Genomic DNA, 14763 nt, shown 5'->3' with positions numbered 1-14763 from the left:
ACAGGATAGTGACCTCCACTGTACCTGAGGCTACTGCATTGATGAGGGTGCAGCATAGGTTCAAAAGCACAAAGGGACATAACCACCAGGCCCTTGGTCCACCTAGTTCAGTATTGTCTACACTGACTGGCAGCAGCTCTCTGAGGTTTCAGACAGGGGGCAAAATAATAATAATCCCCAGCTTCACCTGGAGGTGTTACGGGTTGAACATGGCACCTTCTGCATGTCAAGCAGATGTTCTACCTCTGAGCTATGGCTGTTCCCTTGTAACGTGGCTCTTGGGATTGTGCCCCAGCATTTGTCACCAGAGTCTTCTGCCTAACAGATGGTCATCTTATCAGAGTTAGGTCCTGGTTTTGCTGCTGCTTCTTTCCCCCAGTTTTGCTGGTTGCTGCATTCATTGAAGAGTGTATGTGTGTGTTTTGCGATGTCTGAGCTTTCTGGTTGTTGTTTTTTTTGTTGTTGCTTTGAAGGACTATATGAATGGAAAAGCAGAGTGAACATGTCTACATAAATAAATTCAAGTATAATATGGTATGCAAAAATAGATTAAATATGAATCTGACTAAAGATTTTGAGTGCTTACTGTGACTCAGCAAGTTGGCTGACAGTTGCATTTCTGAATACAGTCCCCCCCCCCCAGAACACCCATTTTGGAGTGAGCCTGTGGCTACAGATTATTGCAAGTTATATGGCAAAATTATACAAATTTTGATTCACACTCCACCAAAATTATACCAAGCAGATGAATATTAAATAGGGAACGCCAGTTCAGGAGTGCAAATTCTGCAGTCATATCTGCACTGTGCCGTGTAGCTTACCTATATACTTCTGTTACTTGTGTTTTGTATACAGTATTTCCTTCCGTAATATTTGTATATTTGTATGAAATGTGAGCCTCATTTTTCATACCCTGACTGTTTGTCTTTACCGAGAAAAATAATAATAATAATAATAGTGTTTATTCCTGTGAAGGTTTTCAAAGTTATTATTAAGGTGGTATGTAGTTAACTCAAAATTATCAACATTTATTAAGTATGACAAGTCAGCAATTTACACAAGCATGGCAAACATATGTTTTCACATCTGGTTTGAGTAATATCATCATGATTTTTAAAATGATTTATAGCTCTGCAGGCCATAAAATGCCAGCTTTGCTGTAGCTTGGAGTTTTTCAGTCATTGAGCAAATTACTAAAAGCATGTAATGGGGGCAGGGTGGGGGAGCAGGGGAGTGAGGGAGAGGTGTTTGCCCGCGTCTTAAATGTAACTCCAAAAGTTTGGTATTCCATAACAATTAGCAGGGCAACTTGTGCAAAATCCAGCTACAGTTGTTAACACTCCATATTAAGAAGCACTAAAATGCTGACAAGGTGATCTTGTTCCTCAATAGGTAGGGAGCAGAATTCAGAGTGTGTCCCTGTAGGATGCCGCAATAATCAGGACCACCTAGGGGCAGGGAAGAGGGGTTACAGGTCCAGATCCAGCAGGGGAGCCAAACTGTGAGCTTTCATTAAAAAAAAAAAAGTGTCCCTAGCACATGTGGAATGAAAGTTATGAAGCAAAATGCGCAGGCACCATTTGAAGCAATTGCTTTGTTAGTTATGAGCTTACCCTTACCTTTCAGTGTGTTTCACCAGTGAGTGAAGTCAGAGGTATGTTTGACAAACGCTATAGAGAAGCATAAAGTCACACAAACCAGAGAAGACACAAACACGGCTTCCGAATGGCCAAGGAAATCCCTTCTCCAGACAATACAGAAGAGATTTCCTGGGCCATTTTGAAGCCATGTTTAGGTCAGGGATGGGGGGCGCATGTCAAACTAGTTTTTCCTCTAGAATCAGACAATATCAAAAGGCTGCCCTGTTAATTTTTAAGGGACTTTCTGTGTCATTTTGATGCTGCCTCCCCATCTTTTTCCATAGAGAAGTGATCTTTTTCCATAGAGAAGCGGACCATTTGGATCCCTTCCAATCGGGATTCAGGCCTCATCACGGGACTGAAACTGCCTTGGTCGCACTGGTTGATGATCTCCGGCGGGCTAGGGACAAAGGTGAGAGCTGTTTCCTAGTTCTGCTGGATCTCTCAGCGGCGTTTGATACCATCGACCATAACATCCTTCTGGACCGTCTTGAGGGGCTGGGAGCTGGGGGCACTGTCATACAGTGGTTCCGCTCCTTCCTCCTGGGCCGTGTTCAGAAAGTGGTGGTGGGGGATGAGTGTTCAGACCCCTGGGCTCTCACTTGTGGGGTGCCTCAGGGTTCTGTCCTCTCCCCCATGCTTTTCAACATCTACATGCAGCCGCTGGGAGAGATCATCAGGGGGTTTGGGCTGGGTGTTCATCAGTATGCGGATGATACCCAGCTCTACCTCTCTTTCAAATCAGAACCAGTGAAGGCGGTGACGGTCCTGTGTGAGTGTCTGGAGGCGGTTGGAGGATGGATGGAGGCAAACAGATTGAGATTGAATCCTGACAAGACAGAAGTACTGTTTCTGGGGGACAGGAGGCGGGCAGGTGTGGGGGATTCCCTGGTCCTGAATGGGGTAACCGTGCCCCTGAAGGACCAGGTGCGCAGCCTGGGAGTCATTTTGGACTCACAGCTGTCCATGGAGGCACAGGTTAAATCCGTGTCCAGGGCAGCTGTGTACCAGCTCCATCTGGTACGTAGGCTGAGACCCTATCTGCCCGCGGACTGCCTCGCCAGAGTGGTGCATGCTCTGGTTATCTCCCGCTTGGACTACTGCAATGCGCTCTACGTGGGGCTACCTTTGAAGGTGACCCGGAAACTACAACTAATCCAGAATGCAGCAGCCAGACTGGTGACTGGGAGCGGCCGCCGAGACCATATAACACCGGTCTTGAAAGACCTACATTGGCTCCCAGTACGTTTCCGAGCACAATTCAAAGTGTTGGTGCTGACCTTTAAAGCCCTAAACGGCCTCGGTCCAGTATACCTGAAGGAGCGTCTCCACCTCCATCGTTCTACCCGGACACTGAGGTCCAGCACCGAGGGCCTTCTGGCGGTTCCCTCACTGCGAGAAGCCAAGTTACAGGGAACCAGGCAGAGGGCCTTCTCGGTAGTGGCGCCCTCCCTGTGGAACGCCCTCCCACCAGATGTCAAAGAGAACAACAACTACCAGACTTTTAGAAGACATCTGAAGGCAGCCCTGTTTAGGGAAGCTTTTAATGTTTGATGTATCATTGTATTTTAATATTCTTTTGGAAGCCGCCCAGAGTGGCTGGGGAAACCCAGCCAGATGGGCGGGGTATAAATAATAAATTATTATTATTATTATTATTGCTATCCAAATAATATCAACAACAACAACAACAGAGAAATCAAGAACTGCAGTGTTGTGGTGACAGGGCAGTAGTGTGTCCTCTCAAAAGTAGCAGCAAAAACAGGAATTCATGCTCTTTCTAACTCAGATTAAGCTTCATGCTATCTTCTTCTTCTTCTGCTTCTTCTTCAGTATGTGGGTATCAAGTAATTGCCCTGCTAATGGAAATAAAATCAATCATTACCATATATTGCAAGGAGCAGGAGGATTGTTCTCGACGATGTGTAGGCTATGTCATCCCTACAAAGTAGCCCAGTGATGCTATACTTATTTTTTTTGGGGGGGCAAGTAGTGTATGATCCGCTTGCAGTGTAGTACAGTGTTGCTATTCAGTCTCTTTTAGGTAAATGCAGTTGGTGGAGGCAGGGGTTAAACTTATAGCAGCAATGGGCAAGGGAGGTGATTAATTGCTTTAGCACCCATAGAGGAAAAATAGGGGGATTCACTGCTGCTGGTGGTAAAAACTTGTAAATGGAGAGATTCATGTCAAAGACTGAAATACTTTTTGCTCAAAACAAGAAAAAGAAAGTGGTAGCTATTTGACTTGTTCTGGTAACATTGCTGTAGTTATTAAGGAAAAAATAAATGATCACAACAAATGTTTTTAGAATGCGCAGCTTGCTTTTTAAGAATTTAATGTTGATTTCTCCAGGCATGGGCTTAGTTGCCGTAAATCATCAATCTCCTTTGATCACAACCCCCATCCGAAATGTACTCTTATCTAGTACTGCTAACATAAGATCTACTGACGAAAGGTCTACAGCAACATAACCAGTTTACAACTCATGAAACTTAAGTTCTTTCCACCATTCAGGACTGGCACAGGGGGAAGAACAGGGCTCTTGAGCTGGATAGCAGGCAGAAATCCATCAGGTTAGGCCTTTTCTATTATGGAAATATCTCCTGTTGCTTTGTCCCAGCTCCTGCCAACCTAGCAGTTTGAAAGCATGCCAACGCAAGCAGATAAATAGGTACTGCTGCAGCGGGAAGGTAAACGGTGTTTCCATGCACTCTGGCTTCTGTCACAGTGTCCTGTTGCGCCAGAAGTGGTTTAAGTCATGCTGGTCACATGACCCGGAAAGCTGTCTGCGGACAAACGCCGGCTCCCTTGGCCTGAAAGCAAGATGAGCACCACACCCCATAGTCACCTTTGACTGGGGTTAACCATCCAGGGATCCTTTACCTTTTTTAACCTTTACATCTATGGGGAAAGCTTCACATGATGGCATTCTGTCTGTCATATATCTTACTTTTTATTTTGTGTACTCTATCCCTCCTACAAAAGAGGGTATGAATGTTCTTATGGCACAAAGTGTATGCAAGTTTTTGTACACTTTTGAGTGTGAGAAGGAGAGCCCAATTCACATGCAGTGTTCTGGGCCCCTAAAAGTCATGTCGGCAGCCTTAGGTTTAATTCTCCCCTGTATTATGTAGTCTCTATAAACCGGAAAATATGAATTTGTTCAAAATAGGCAAGGGAAACAACACACCAACGCTTTTCTACATTTTTGAATTTATGGCACTTTTGTTTAGCTGAGGATGGGTAAGTTAGTTCATGACATTTTTGCATGTGTTCATCATAAGTCGATTCCATTTGTGCTTTAATCTGTTAATTTTAAATTGTTCTTTTAATGAGCATGAAAATTTAGCATTTAAACACATATTTAAATATCCATTTTAAGATGTATTTTTGCCTCAAAATATGCACTTTCAAACATACTTCGAGCCAAAAATCGCTCCAGAAGTTTCAGGAATTAGCTAACTTCCAAACCAGACATGGAAGGTGCAACTGAAGTCTGTTCATAGTGGTTTTTACGAACGCCAGATTCCTCAAGCGGCCCAAGTTTTAGCAATAGATATCTAAGCTAATTTGTAACACTGTTTTTTGAAAAAGCAATTGCCTGAAAATATTGTGAAAGGGCCATATCCTTTCCGCATTTGTTTGTAGAGACTAGGTTGGATTTGGTAAGTTTTATTATATAAGGGGTGAAATACTGTCTACCTGTGTCTTTAAACCCTGAAATCATTCCCAGTTATTGGGATAATGTACAAATCGCTCTCCCCCTCTGCTTTTTGTTTTGAAGTTTTATTCTGCGTGGCATTGCAGTTTCTGATACTTTCAACCGTTCCAGCATCTGTTATTGTTGCTTTCAGAAACTTTGGAAATAGTTTTGGGGAGGGGAGGGGTTGCAGTAATAATAGACAGTCTTTCAGATGGACTGTTTTCATTTTTGAGCAAGGGGTGAAAATTAATGAGTTGGAAGATAAGAAAAGATCAGTGATTTGGCTCAGGAACTTAGCTGACTCTCCCCCCCCCCCCCACCTCCTTCTCTCTGCCTTTTTGGTGTGTTTGTTTTATATGATTCCAGCACCTACTCAACAGAATGCTGTCCAAGAAGAATCAGTCCCCCACCACCACCTCAAACAGTCGCAGTCTAGAATATCAGCATATGTCTTTCGCTTCCCATGAGGTGATCCCAGACTTTATTCTCCCCAAAGAAGAGTAGCAAAGAAGTGCTTCATAAATGGCACAAATCTAGAGGGCAAGCAGATGGAAAGGCAAACTAATATCCTGAGTTGCTGTTTCCACCAATATGCCATGCAAACTGATAGAAATGCTGATGGGCTTAGCATCTATAGCTTTTAAAGCTATAAGCTGAAGTCTTTTAAAAATTTTTAAGAGATCTGAGTTTATGGTGGAGCACTCATTTGGTGAGGGGGCGATTTGTACAATAAAACAATGGCTTTGGGAAAGGGCTGCAGTTCAGTGGTAGAGTGCAGAAAAGCCCAAAGTAAATTCCTGGTTTCTCCAGGTAGGGCTGGCAGAAACTACTGCCTGAAACACTGGAGAGCTGCTGATAGTCAGTGTGAGCAGTACTGAGCAAGATGAACCAATGGTCTGACTTGGTGTGAGGCAGCTCCTTGTGTTCTTATAGGCTGACCCTGTGGTCTGCTGGAACAGACAAAATGTTAGGAGCATTGTGTGCTGGCAGGCATGTGGAATACTGTCTTCTCCGTGGTGACCCCCCCCCCCCCCCAAATTGTGGGATTCAGTACCACGTGAGATCAGGCACATCCCTCTACACTTTTAAACAGGCCTTCAAGACTCAACATTGGCTGAAGGTTCCCCATCTGTATCCTCAAAGGTGGGGTATAAATCAAAACATTCAAAGGGGCCAGCTCCCTTCCCTTCCCTCCCACTCGCACCAGTACAACACCGGGAGCAAAACACACGAATGTGAAGTACCTATTGTGAAGTGACCCTAGCAGCAGAATCCTATACATGTTTCCACAGATGTAAGGCCCAATGAGTTCATGGAAGCTTATGGACAGGTAAGTAGATAGAGGATTGCAGCTTGAAAGAAGGGCAGCATAAGGGCTGATACTGGCAGGATCAGGAATAGGCTTCCGGTAATAGTTCAGTGGCACTGGCAAGTATCTCCCCCACACTCCCATCACAGTTGACTGATGCTTCAGAACTAGTTGACAATAAACCTAATAGGCTAAGGCACTCTATAACTAACCTTTAAATGAGAAGTTGCCCGTTGTTCCTTTAGCAATTAATCCAGTGTTAAGGAATTTAATTGACCACAAGACTACATTATTAAAGGAGCGGGGTGGGTGGGAAACGGTCACCCTAATTGAGACTTGAACCTGTACCCTTTATTTACTGTGCTGCTCAAGATGTGATTTAGGGGTTAATTGACTGGCTAGCATTTCCCTGGCTGCAATTATTTCCTCTAACCAGCGCTAAATGCGCACTGTAGCTAAGACCATTTTTAATGGCATCTTTTGCTATCAGCTCTTAGAATAGTGTCACAAGGACAGCCATGAAAGGCTGACTGGTGGGGCCATGGAAGGATATAAATAAAGAGATTCAAGGTTGTCTTTCAAGTTTCTAGTGAACACATCAAGAAAGAAAGAAAGCGGGTATTGATGTTGATTCACAGTTACAATGGAGGGTGGCTAATTTGCACACGGCTGATCCACACATCCCGTAATTCACACGCAAACCTAAGCAACATCTTTGATGTCATAAGCAATGTTGAATTATCTTGGACCATTGCAGGCTCTTTGTCTTTTGCTAAGCCTTCATTAATCAATACAAAGCTTCTAACTAGCAGACTATTAAATGCCATCGCTGGGAATGATCACATCTCAGAGGTTGAGAGGCTTGGTTTTCTTTGTTTTTTGTTTTTAACTTCACACAGAATGTTTGGGTTTGCCTGATACATTGGAGCATTGTGCACTGTGTTAAGCTCTGAGCATCACAACCTAAGAAGAGTGGCAATATATTAGGGCCAGTAGTGTTTTGCGTGTCAGGCTAGGACCAGGGAGGCTCAGGTTCAAATCCTGGGAGACTCTGGAATCTCTTGCTACTCAGTCCGTTTCACATAATGTTTGTGGTGCTGAAATGAGGAGGAGAGCGGCATATGCTGCTTACAACTCCTTGGCAGAAAGGCAGAATACAAATTCAGTAAGTAAAAATTGCGTTTGAATGGTATGATATTGACTACCAGATTTTGGGTGTTGCATAGCTTATTCCTATGTGTCCTGTTTTTGAGCTTCATATGGGGCTTCTCACTAAATACAAAGACAGGACAGACCTGTTACTGGTTTATATGGATCTTTGGTCTGAAGCAAGACTCCAGGGAGTTGGAGCATGCCCTGCTGTACCCAACATTGGGGTGAGGTGGAGAATGAGAGGCAAGAGTGACATAGATACCCTTCCTTACAATGGTGGTGCATGATACACAGCTGTGCCTGCCACTTATTATGTCATTTACTTTAGCCGGTCTCCCTTAGCATGGTTGGCCCAGGCCAGCATCTTAGTTGTTCATATTTCTAGACATGAGCCAGCAGTGTAGTGTGGCTGCTAAAAAAAAAAAGTTAATGCAGTGTTGGGCTGCATTAACAAAAGCAATAGTTCTAATTACAGGTAGGTAGCCATGTTGGTCTGCCATAGTCGAAACAAAATTAAAAAAAAAATTCTTCCAGTAGCACCTTAGAGACCAACTAAGTTTGTCATTGGTATGAGCTCTTGTATGCATGCACACTTTTTCAGATACAAGTGTGCATGCACACAAAAGCTCATACCAGTGAAAAACTTAGTTGGTCTCTAAGGTGCTACTGGAAGGGATTTTTTTATTTTGTTTCAAAAGCAATAGTGTCAGGGTTAATAGTTCCATTTTATTCTATGCTGCTCAGGCCAACATCTGGAACGTAGGGACCAGATTTTATGAAGGATGGTGACGAAACAGGAGCATATGCAGAGGATGGCGATCAAGATGGTAAAGGACTGGGAAATTAAATCCTGTGAGTTGAAGGAGTTGTGTACATAGTGCATTTAGCCTGGAGAAGATTAAGTGGAAACAAGATAAGCATCTTTAGATGTCCGGGCAGGTGACATGCAGACGATACAGCACATTTATTCTCTGTGGCTCACATTGCAGTTTATTCAGTTTTCCTGATTTTCCCTAACAGTTAATTTCTGCATTATATTTGAGCTTTCTCATTACATTAAAAAAGCCAGCTTCCAGAAACATAGTGGAATAAAATGCAAGTTTAGCAAACATATTTTTTCTTCTTTTTTCTGGAAGCAAGTAACATATAAATGAGCACTAAATCTGTGCAATTGCATTCCACGATGTTTCCGGAAGTGGCTTTTACATCGTGTAAATGCAGAAATTAACAGTTTGGGAAACATGAGGATGGAACAAACTGCCGTGTGAACACAGCCTATTTCTCCAGAGGGCAGCCATCTGTCAGGGCTGTTCTAGCCACATTCTGCCTTATAGATCTTTTATCATTATATCATTATCTTTTTATCTTTATCATTATTATCATTGTTGTTATATAGTGTCAGGGGCTGCCTCAGGTCTCAGCTCACAAAAGACCAACGCCAAGCTCTTCTTATATACAGGGATGTTTATTGCAGTTCATTATAGATTCCACAACCGAGGCGTGCAGCCCCGTGTCTTTAACGTCAGACGTTTGAAGTCCCCTCTGACTCGCTCCCTCCCCTGCACCAACTTAAGAGGCTTGTGCTAGACCACCTCTTCCTGTCTTTCCTTTTCCGCAGGGTCTTTCTGCCCCCCTGGGTTCCTTCCCTCCTGCTCTCTCCTGAAGCGGATTCCTGAGATGCCTGTTCCCCCCTCCTTCGTGCTTTGGGGCTGGGCTCCTCCTCCGGGCTTTCTTCATTTCCGCGCGCCTCCACATTTGAACTTGGCGCGCGCTCGCTACCCCTGACCTTCCTTTTGACACTGACACTACTCCCTGTACTACTCTCCCCCTCTTCCGGCAGGACGTTCTCCCCAGATCTCCTTCCCCTGTCTCTTTCCTGCTCCGCTCCGTGTGTCACACTGGGAACCCCCCTCTCTTCCCTTCGTTCCTGCTGGGAAGTCGGCCCCGATCTCCCACTCCCGCTCGGGGTTTCCCTGCTGCTTCCCTGCTCCTGGCAGGTCCCCCCTGTGACCCCCCTTGTCCTGACTAGGGGCGCCCCCTCCTGAGAATCCTCCGATTCACTTGAGAGACTCATGGAAGATCTCAAGTCATTGTCCTCCTCTTCCTCACTGTCCTGGGATTCTTCCTCGTCGCTCTCCGTCTCCTCCCTCACCTGTGTCTCTGTCTCTGAACCCCTGACATCCATCCCCCCCTCGAAGCCCCCCCTTCCCCCCTCCCGCTGCTCGGGCGCAGGTTCCGGGGGCTCCGTCGTTGCGGAGGTCGCTGCCGGACACAGGTCGTCGACGTCGATCTCCTCTGCTTCCAGTTCATTGTTTGTGTACTCGAACCCATTGTCCTCTCCCAACATGTTCACGTCCTCCCCTCCCCCTGTTGCCTGGGTGGGGTCTGCTTGCCAAGGACCCACCCGCCACCTCATGCGCCAGTCCTCTTCTGGTTGATCGTCCCACCAGTAAGAAGGGTCGGTGTCCACCCCCGAACACGATCCCCTTGGAGGGCTCGACTCTGGCGTCGTCTCCTCTGCGGAGGAGAACCCTCGGAAGGTGCTGGCGGAAAGTGTGGGCGTAAAAAGCCAATCGTCGAAAAACTGTGCTGGCATGGGCCTGTGTGGGAAAAGGGCATGGAACTCGTCCTTGAGGAGGGGTTCGTCCAAAGCGTAGTCTGGCACCCAACTGTTGGTGCTGGCCGGGGCGCCCTCCCTGGCGAGAAAATATTCTACTCCCTCTTCCCCCCATCTCGAGTCCAGAATCTCTGTGACCTCGTTGACTGGTTCGTCCTTAGGTGACCTCCCCCTCTTGGGCGACTCCCTGCTTGGTTCTGGTGCCGTCCCTGACTCCTGAAATCTGTGTGGGGCCTTGTAGGGGGTGAGCATCGACCTATGAAAGACCGGGTGCATTCTGGAACCCTCGGGGAGGGTCAATCGAAACGCTACGGGATTGATCCTGGCCTCAACTTGGTACGGCCCTAGTTGCCTGTGTCCTAGCTTCTTTTTAGCTAACGACTTGGCCGGCACCGCTTGGGCCGCTAACCATACCCAGTCTCCCACCTGGATGTCTTCCCCCTCCCTCCTGTGTTTGTCGGCCTGCACCTTATAGGCTTGTTTAGCTAGCTCTAAATGTCTCCGTAGCTCGTCGTGCACCTCTTGCAATTCTGCTGCGAAATGGTCGGCTTCCTGTGGCTCCCCCTCCCCCGTCGTTACGAGCCCCGGGAAGGTTCTGGGATGCCTTCCATTGTTAGCAAAGAACGGCGTCACCCCTGTAGACGCGTGCTTCGTGTTGTTGTAGGCAAACTCAGCCATCGGCAGGTAATCCACCCAAGCCGCGGGTCGCTGATTGGCGTAACATCTCAGGTACTGCTGCATGATCGCGTTGACCCTCTCTGCTTGGCCGTTGGTCTGCGGATGTCTCGCCGACGACAGGTTGATTTTGACGTGCAGGATCCCTAGGAGCTTCCGCCAGAAACTGGACACAAACTGGCGCCCCCTGTCAGACAGAATGGACCGTGGCAAGCCATGCACCTTGAACACGTGGTCGATGAACAGTTTGGCTGTCTGCTCCGCTGTCGCCACCTTCGCACAAGGAATGAAATGCGCCATCTTGGTGAACAGGTCTACAACCACAAGCACCGCCGTCTTGCCTCGCGAACTGGGCAGATCAGTGACAAAGTCCAGCGCCACCCTCTCCCACGGTTGCAGTGGCGTTTCCAGTGGTTCCAGCAGTCCCGCTGGCTTCTGGTGCACTGGCTTGGACCTCTGGCACGTGTCACACCTGGCGACGTACTCCGCGACCTCCCCTCGCATCTGGGGCCACCAAAAGTCTCTGGCCACTAATTCTGTCGTCTTTTCCTTGCCGAAGTGGCCAGCGCTGGGTGCGTCGTGCAACTGCTGCAGAACTTTCACGCGGAGATCGTCTCCCGGAATGTAGAGAGCACCTTTACGGGTCAGCAGGCCGTCGCGTATCTGGAACTCGTCGTCCTTCGCTGTGCCCCTCCGCACCTCTTCCATCTTGGACTGTGCGAATGGATCCGCCTGCAACGCGTGACGCACCGCCTCCAGGTCCACGGCGGCTGAAGCGCACGCCCACGCCTGCGGTGCAAAAATGTGCTTGGCTGCCACCGGTGCCGCTGCCTCGAGATACTGCGGTTTCCTGGAGAGCGCATCTGCTATGACATTGTTGTCGCCTGGGATGTACTCTATCCTGAAATCGAAATCCGCAAAGAACTCTGCCCAGCGTATGTGCCTCTGGCTCTGTAGCTTCGCCGTGCGCCAGTACTCTAGGTTCTTGTGGTCCGTGCGGACCTGCACGGTGTGCTTGGCTCCGATGAGAAAGTGCCTCCACGCCTTGAAAGCTGCGTGGATGGCCAGCAACTCCCTGTCCCAAATGGTGTAGTTCTGCTCCGACTTGCTGAGCTTCCGGGAGTAGAAAGCACAGGGCCTCCAGTTTCCCTGCGGGTCTTCCTGTAAGAGGACGGCCCCCACCGCTCTGTCAGATGCGTCAGTCTCCACCCTCATGGGCCTGCCAGGATTCACGTGTAGCAGCTGTTCTTCGGACGCGAAGAGACTCTTAAGTCTCCTGAAGGACTGCTCCGCTTGGTCCGTCCAGGTGAACTTCTTCTTCTTGGAGCTGAGAGTGTCCGTGATAGCTGCCGTCTCCTTGGCGAAACCCTTGATGAACTTGCGGTAAAAGTTGGCGAAGCCGACGAACCTCTGGACCTCTTTCCGATTTCGCGGGCTCTTCCAGTCCAACACCGCGCGGACCTTGGCACTGTCCATGGCTAGTCCCCTGTCGGACAGCCTATAGCCCAGAAAATCCACCTCCGTCACGTCGAATTGGCACTTCTCCAACTTGGCGTAGAGCCTGTGCTCCCGTAGCCTCTGCAGGACCTCCTTCACGTCGCTCTCGTGAGCCTCCGGCGATTCTGAGAAGATCAGAATGTCGTCGAGGAAACATACGCACTTCTTGTAGAGGAGTCCCGCCAGCACATGATGCATAAAAGCTTGGAAAAAGTGGGAGCCATTTTGGAGACCAAACGGCATAACTCTGTATTCGTAGGTGCCCAACGGCGTGAACATGGCCGTCTTCCACTCATCACCCTCTCGCACACGTATGAGATTGTAAGCTCCGCGGAGATCCAACTTGGTGAAGATCTTCCCTTTCCGCACCGTCGCGAGCAGGTCGTCGATCTTGGGCATGGGAAAGGCCGCGGGCTTTGTTTTTGAGTTTATGAATCTGAAGTCTACGATGAGCCTCTTTTGGGGCGTGTCCTTCTTCTTCACAAAAAACACAGGACTGCCCCCTACAGCCTTCGATTCTCGGATGAATCCCCGCTGCAGATTGTGGTCTATGAATTCCCGGAGCTCCTGCAGCTCCTCCTCGGACATGGAATACAGCTTCACAGGCGGCAGTGTTGTCCCTGGCAAGAGGTCAATAGCGCAATCGTAGGGCCGGTGAGGTGGCAATTGGTCAGCCTCCTTTTCGCAGAAAACCTCCAAAAACCCCTTGTACTTGAGGGGTACTGCTTGCGCCATGCTGAGACGTAGCTGCTGCCCCTCCTCTTGGCCCTCCTCCTCCTGACCGGTCTGGATGCAATGCTGCGCGCAATAGGACGAGCCGAAGGTGAGCTGCCGCTGGTACCACGCCATGGTCGGGCTGTGCCTATCCAGCCAACTCATGCCTAACACTATAGGCGTGTCTGACAGGCGGGTGACGTTGAAACTGATGACTTCTCGGTGATTGCCAATCTGCATCACCATGGGCGGCGTCTGTTGTACCACTTGCCCCCCCAGCAGTTTCCTGCCATCCACTGTGACGACGTTCAATGGCAGCGTGGCTGGCAGAAGCTCTATGCGATGCTGCTTGACGAACTGCACCCCCACGAAGTCTGCGTTGCTCCCACTGTCAATTGTGATGGGGACCTCCAGGGTGCGTCCATTAGGTAGCTGGAGGGTTGCAGTGAGCTGCACTACAGGTTTGGGTGGCAGGGGGTCTGTAGGCTGCAAAAGCGCTGGGGACTGCTCTACTGACTTGCCTGGCTGTGCCCCAACATTGCTGATTCCAGCCAGGCATTGTCGTTTCCCTGAAACAGCTCTTCATGCTGTGCTGCTGCATTTACTGTTGCCAAGGCTGCAGTGTGCTGCCGGAGCCTCTGGGGACACTCTTTCGCCATGTGCGTTGCACAGTCACAGATGTAACACTTTCTGTTCCCTCTAGGAGGCTTCTTCTTGACTGTTCCAGACGCTGGGGCTCCGGCCACTGACTGAGCCTTAGCACTCCCCAGTTCCATAGGCTCCTCCCCTGGCTGCAGCTGAGGGGAGAGACGCGGACGTCCTGGATCTCTGGGAAAGAAAGGAGGCACTCTGGGCGGTGCGTGAAGCTGGCTACCCCCCTCATTGCGCCAAGGGCGTTCTTCCTGGCGCACTCCAATGGCAAGCGCTCGCTGCACCACGTCTGCCAGGGTTTCAGGTCTGTCCCCCCTAGCCAACTCGTCCTTCACAGGGCCAGATAGCCCCTCCCAAAATAAGTCTCTGACAGCCAAAGAATCCTTCTCCCAGCGCAGCACATTCAGCAAGGCGAAGAAGCGAGCATGATACTGACGTACGGAAGCCTTGCCCTGCCTTAAACCATGGATTTGATGGCGTGCCACATCCACATCCACACTAGACTGGAAGCAAGCGTCCATGCATTTGATAAATTCATCAGAGTCCCTTCGAGCAGGACAATCCTCACGCCACAGATTGCGCAACCAAGCCCTCGCTTCCCCATGCAAGTGGGACACAATGAACCCCACTTTCTCTTCCTCATCTTTAAAGTCGTCGCGAAGCAAGTGCAACGCATATTCTACGTCTGCTTTAAAACTGGGGTATTGCTGCAGGTTCCCATCGAAGTGGGCTACCAAGTTGCCCCCTCTTCTGCCCAGTGCTACTCCAGCCGCTTTGGTCCCCGGGAACCCCACCTGGCATGCA

The 14763-nt window shown here is 48.7% G+C and overlaps 1 protein-coding gene across 10 annotated transcripts in view; it reads left to right on the top strand.

Annotated features, from left to right (window-relative positions):
• Positions 1 to 14763, top strand: part of DACH2 (dachshund family transcription factor 2) — a 333298-nt gene that overhangs the window by 269899 nt on the left and 48636 nt on the right. The window lies entirely within an intron of this gene.

The sequence above is a fragment of the Podarcis liolepis genome, assembly GCF_965112155.1.
Source record: "Podarcis liolepis genome assembly, chromosome: Z".
Classification (NCBI taxonomy): Eukaryota; Metazoa; Chordata; class Lepidosauria; order Squamata; family Lacertidae; genus Podarcis; species Podarcis liolepis.
This window is presented reverse-complemented; position numbering and strand designations above follow the sequence as displayed.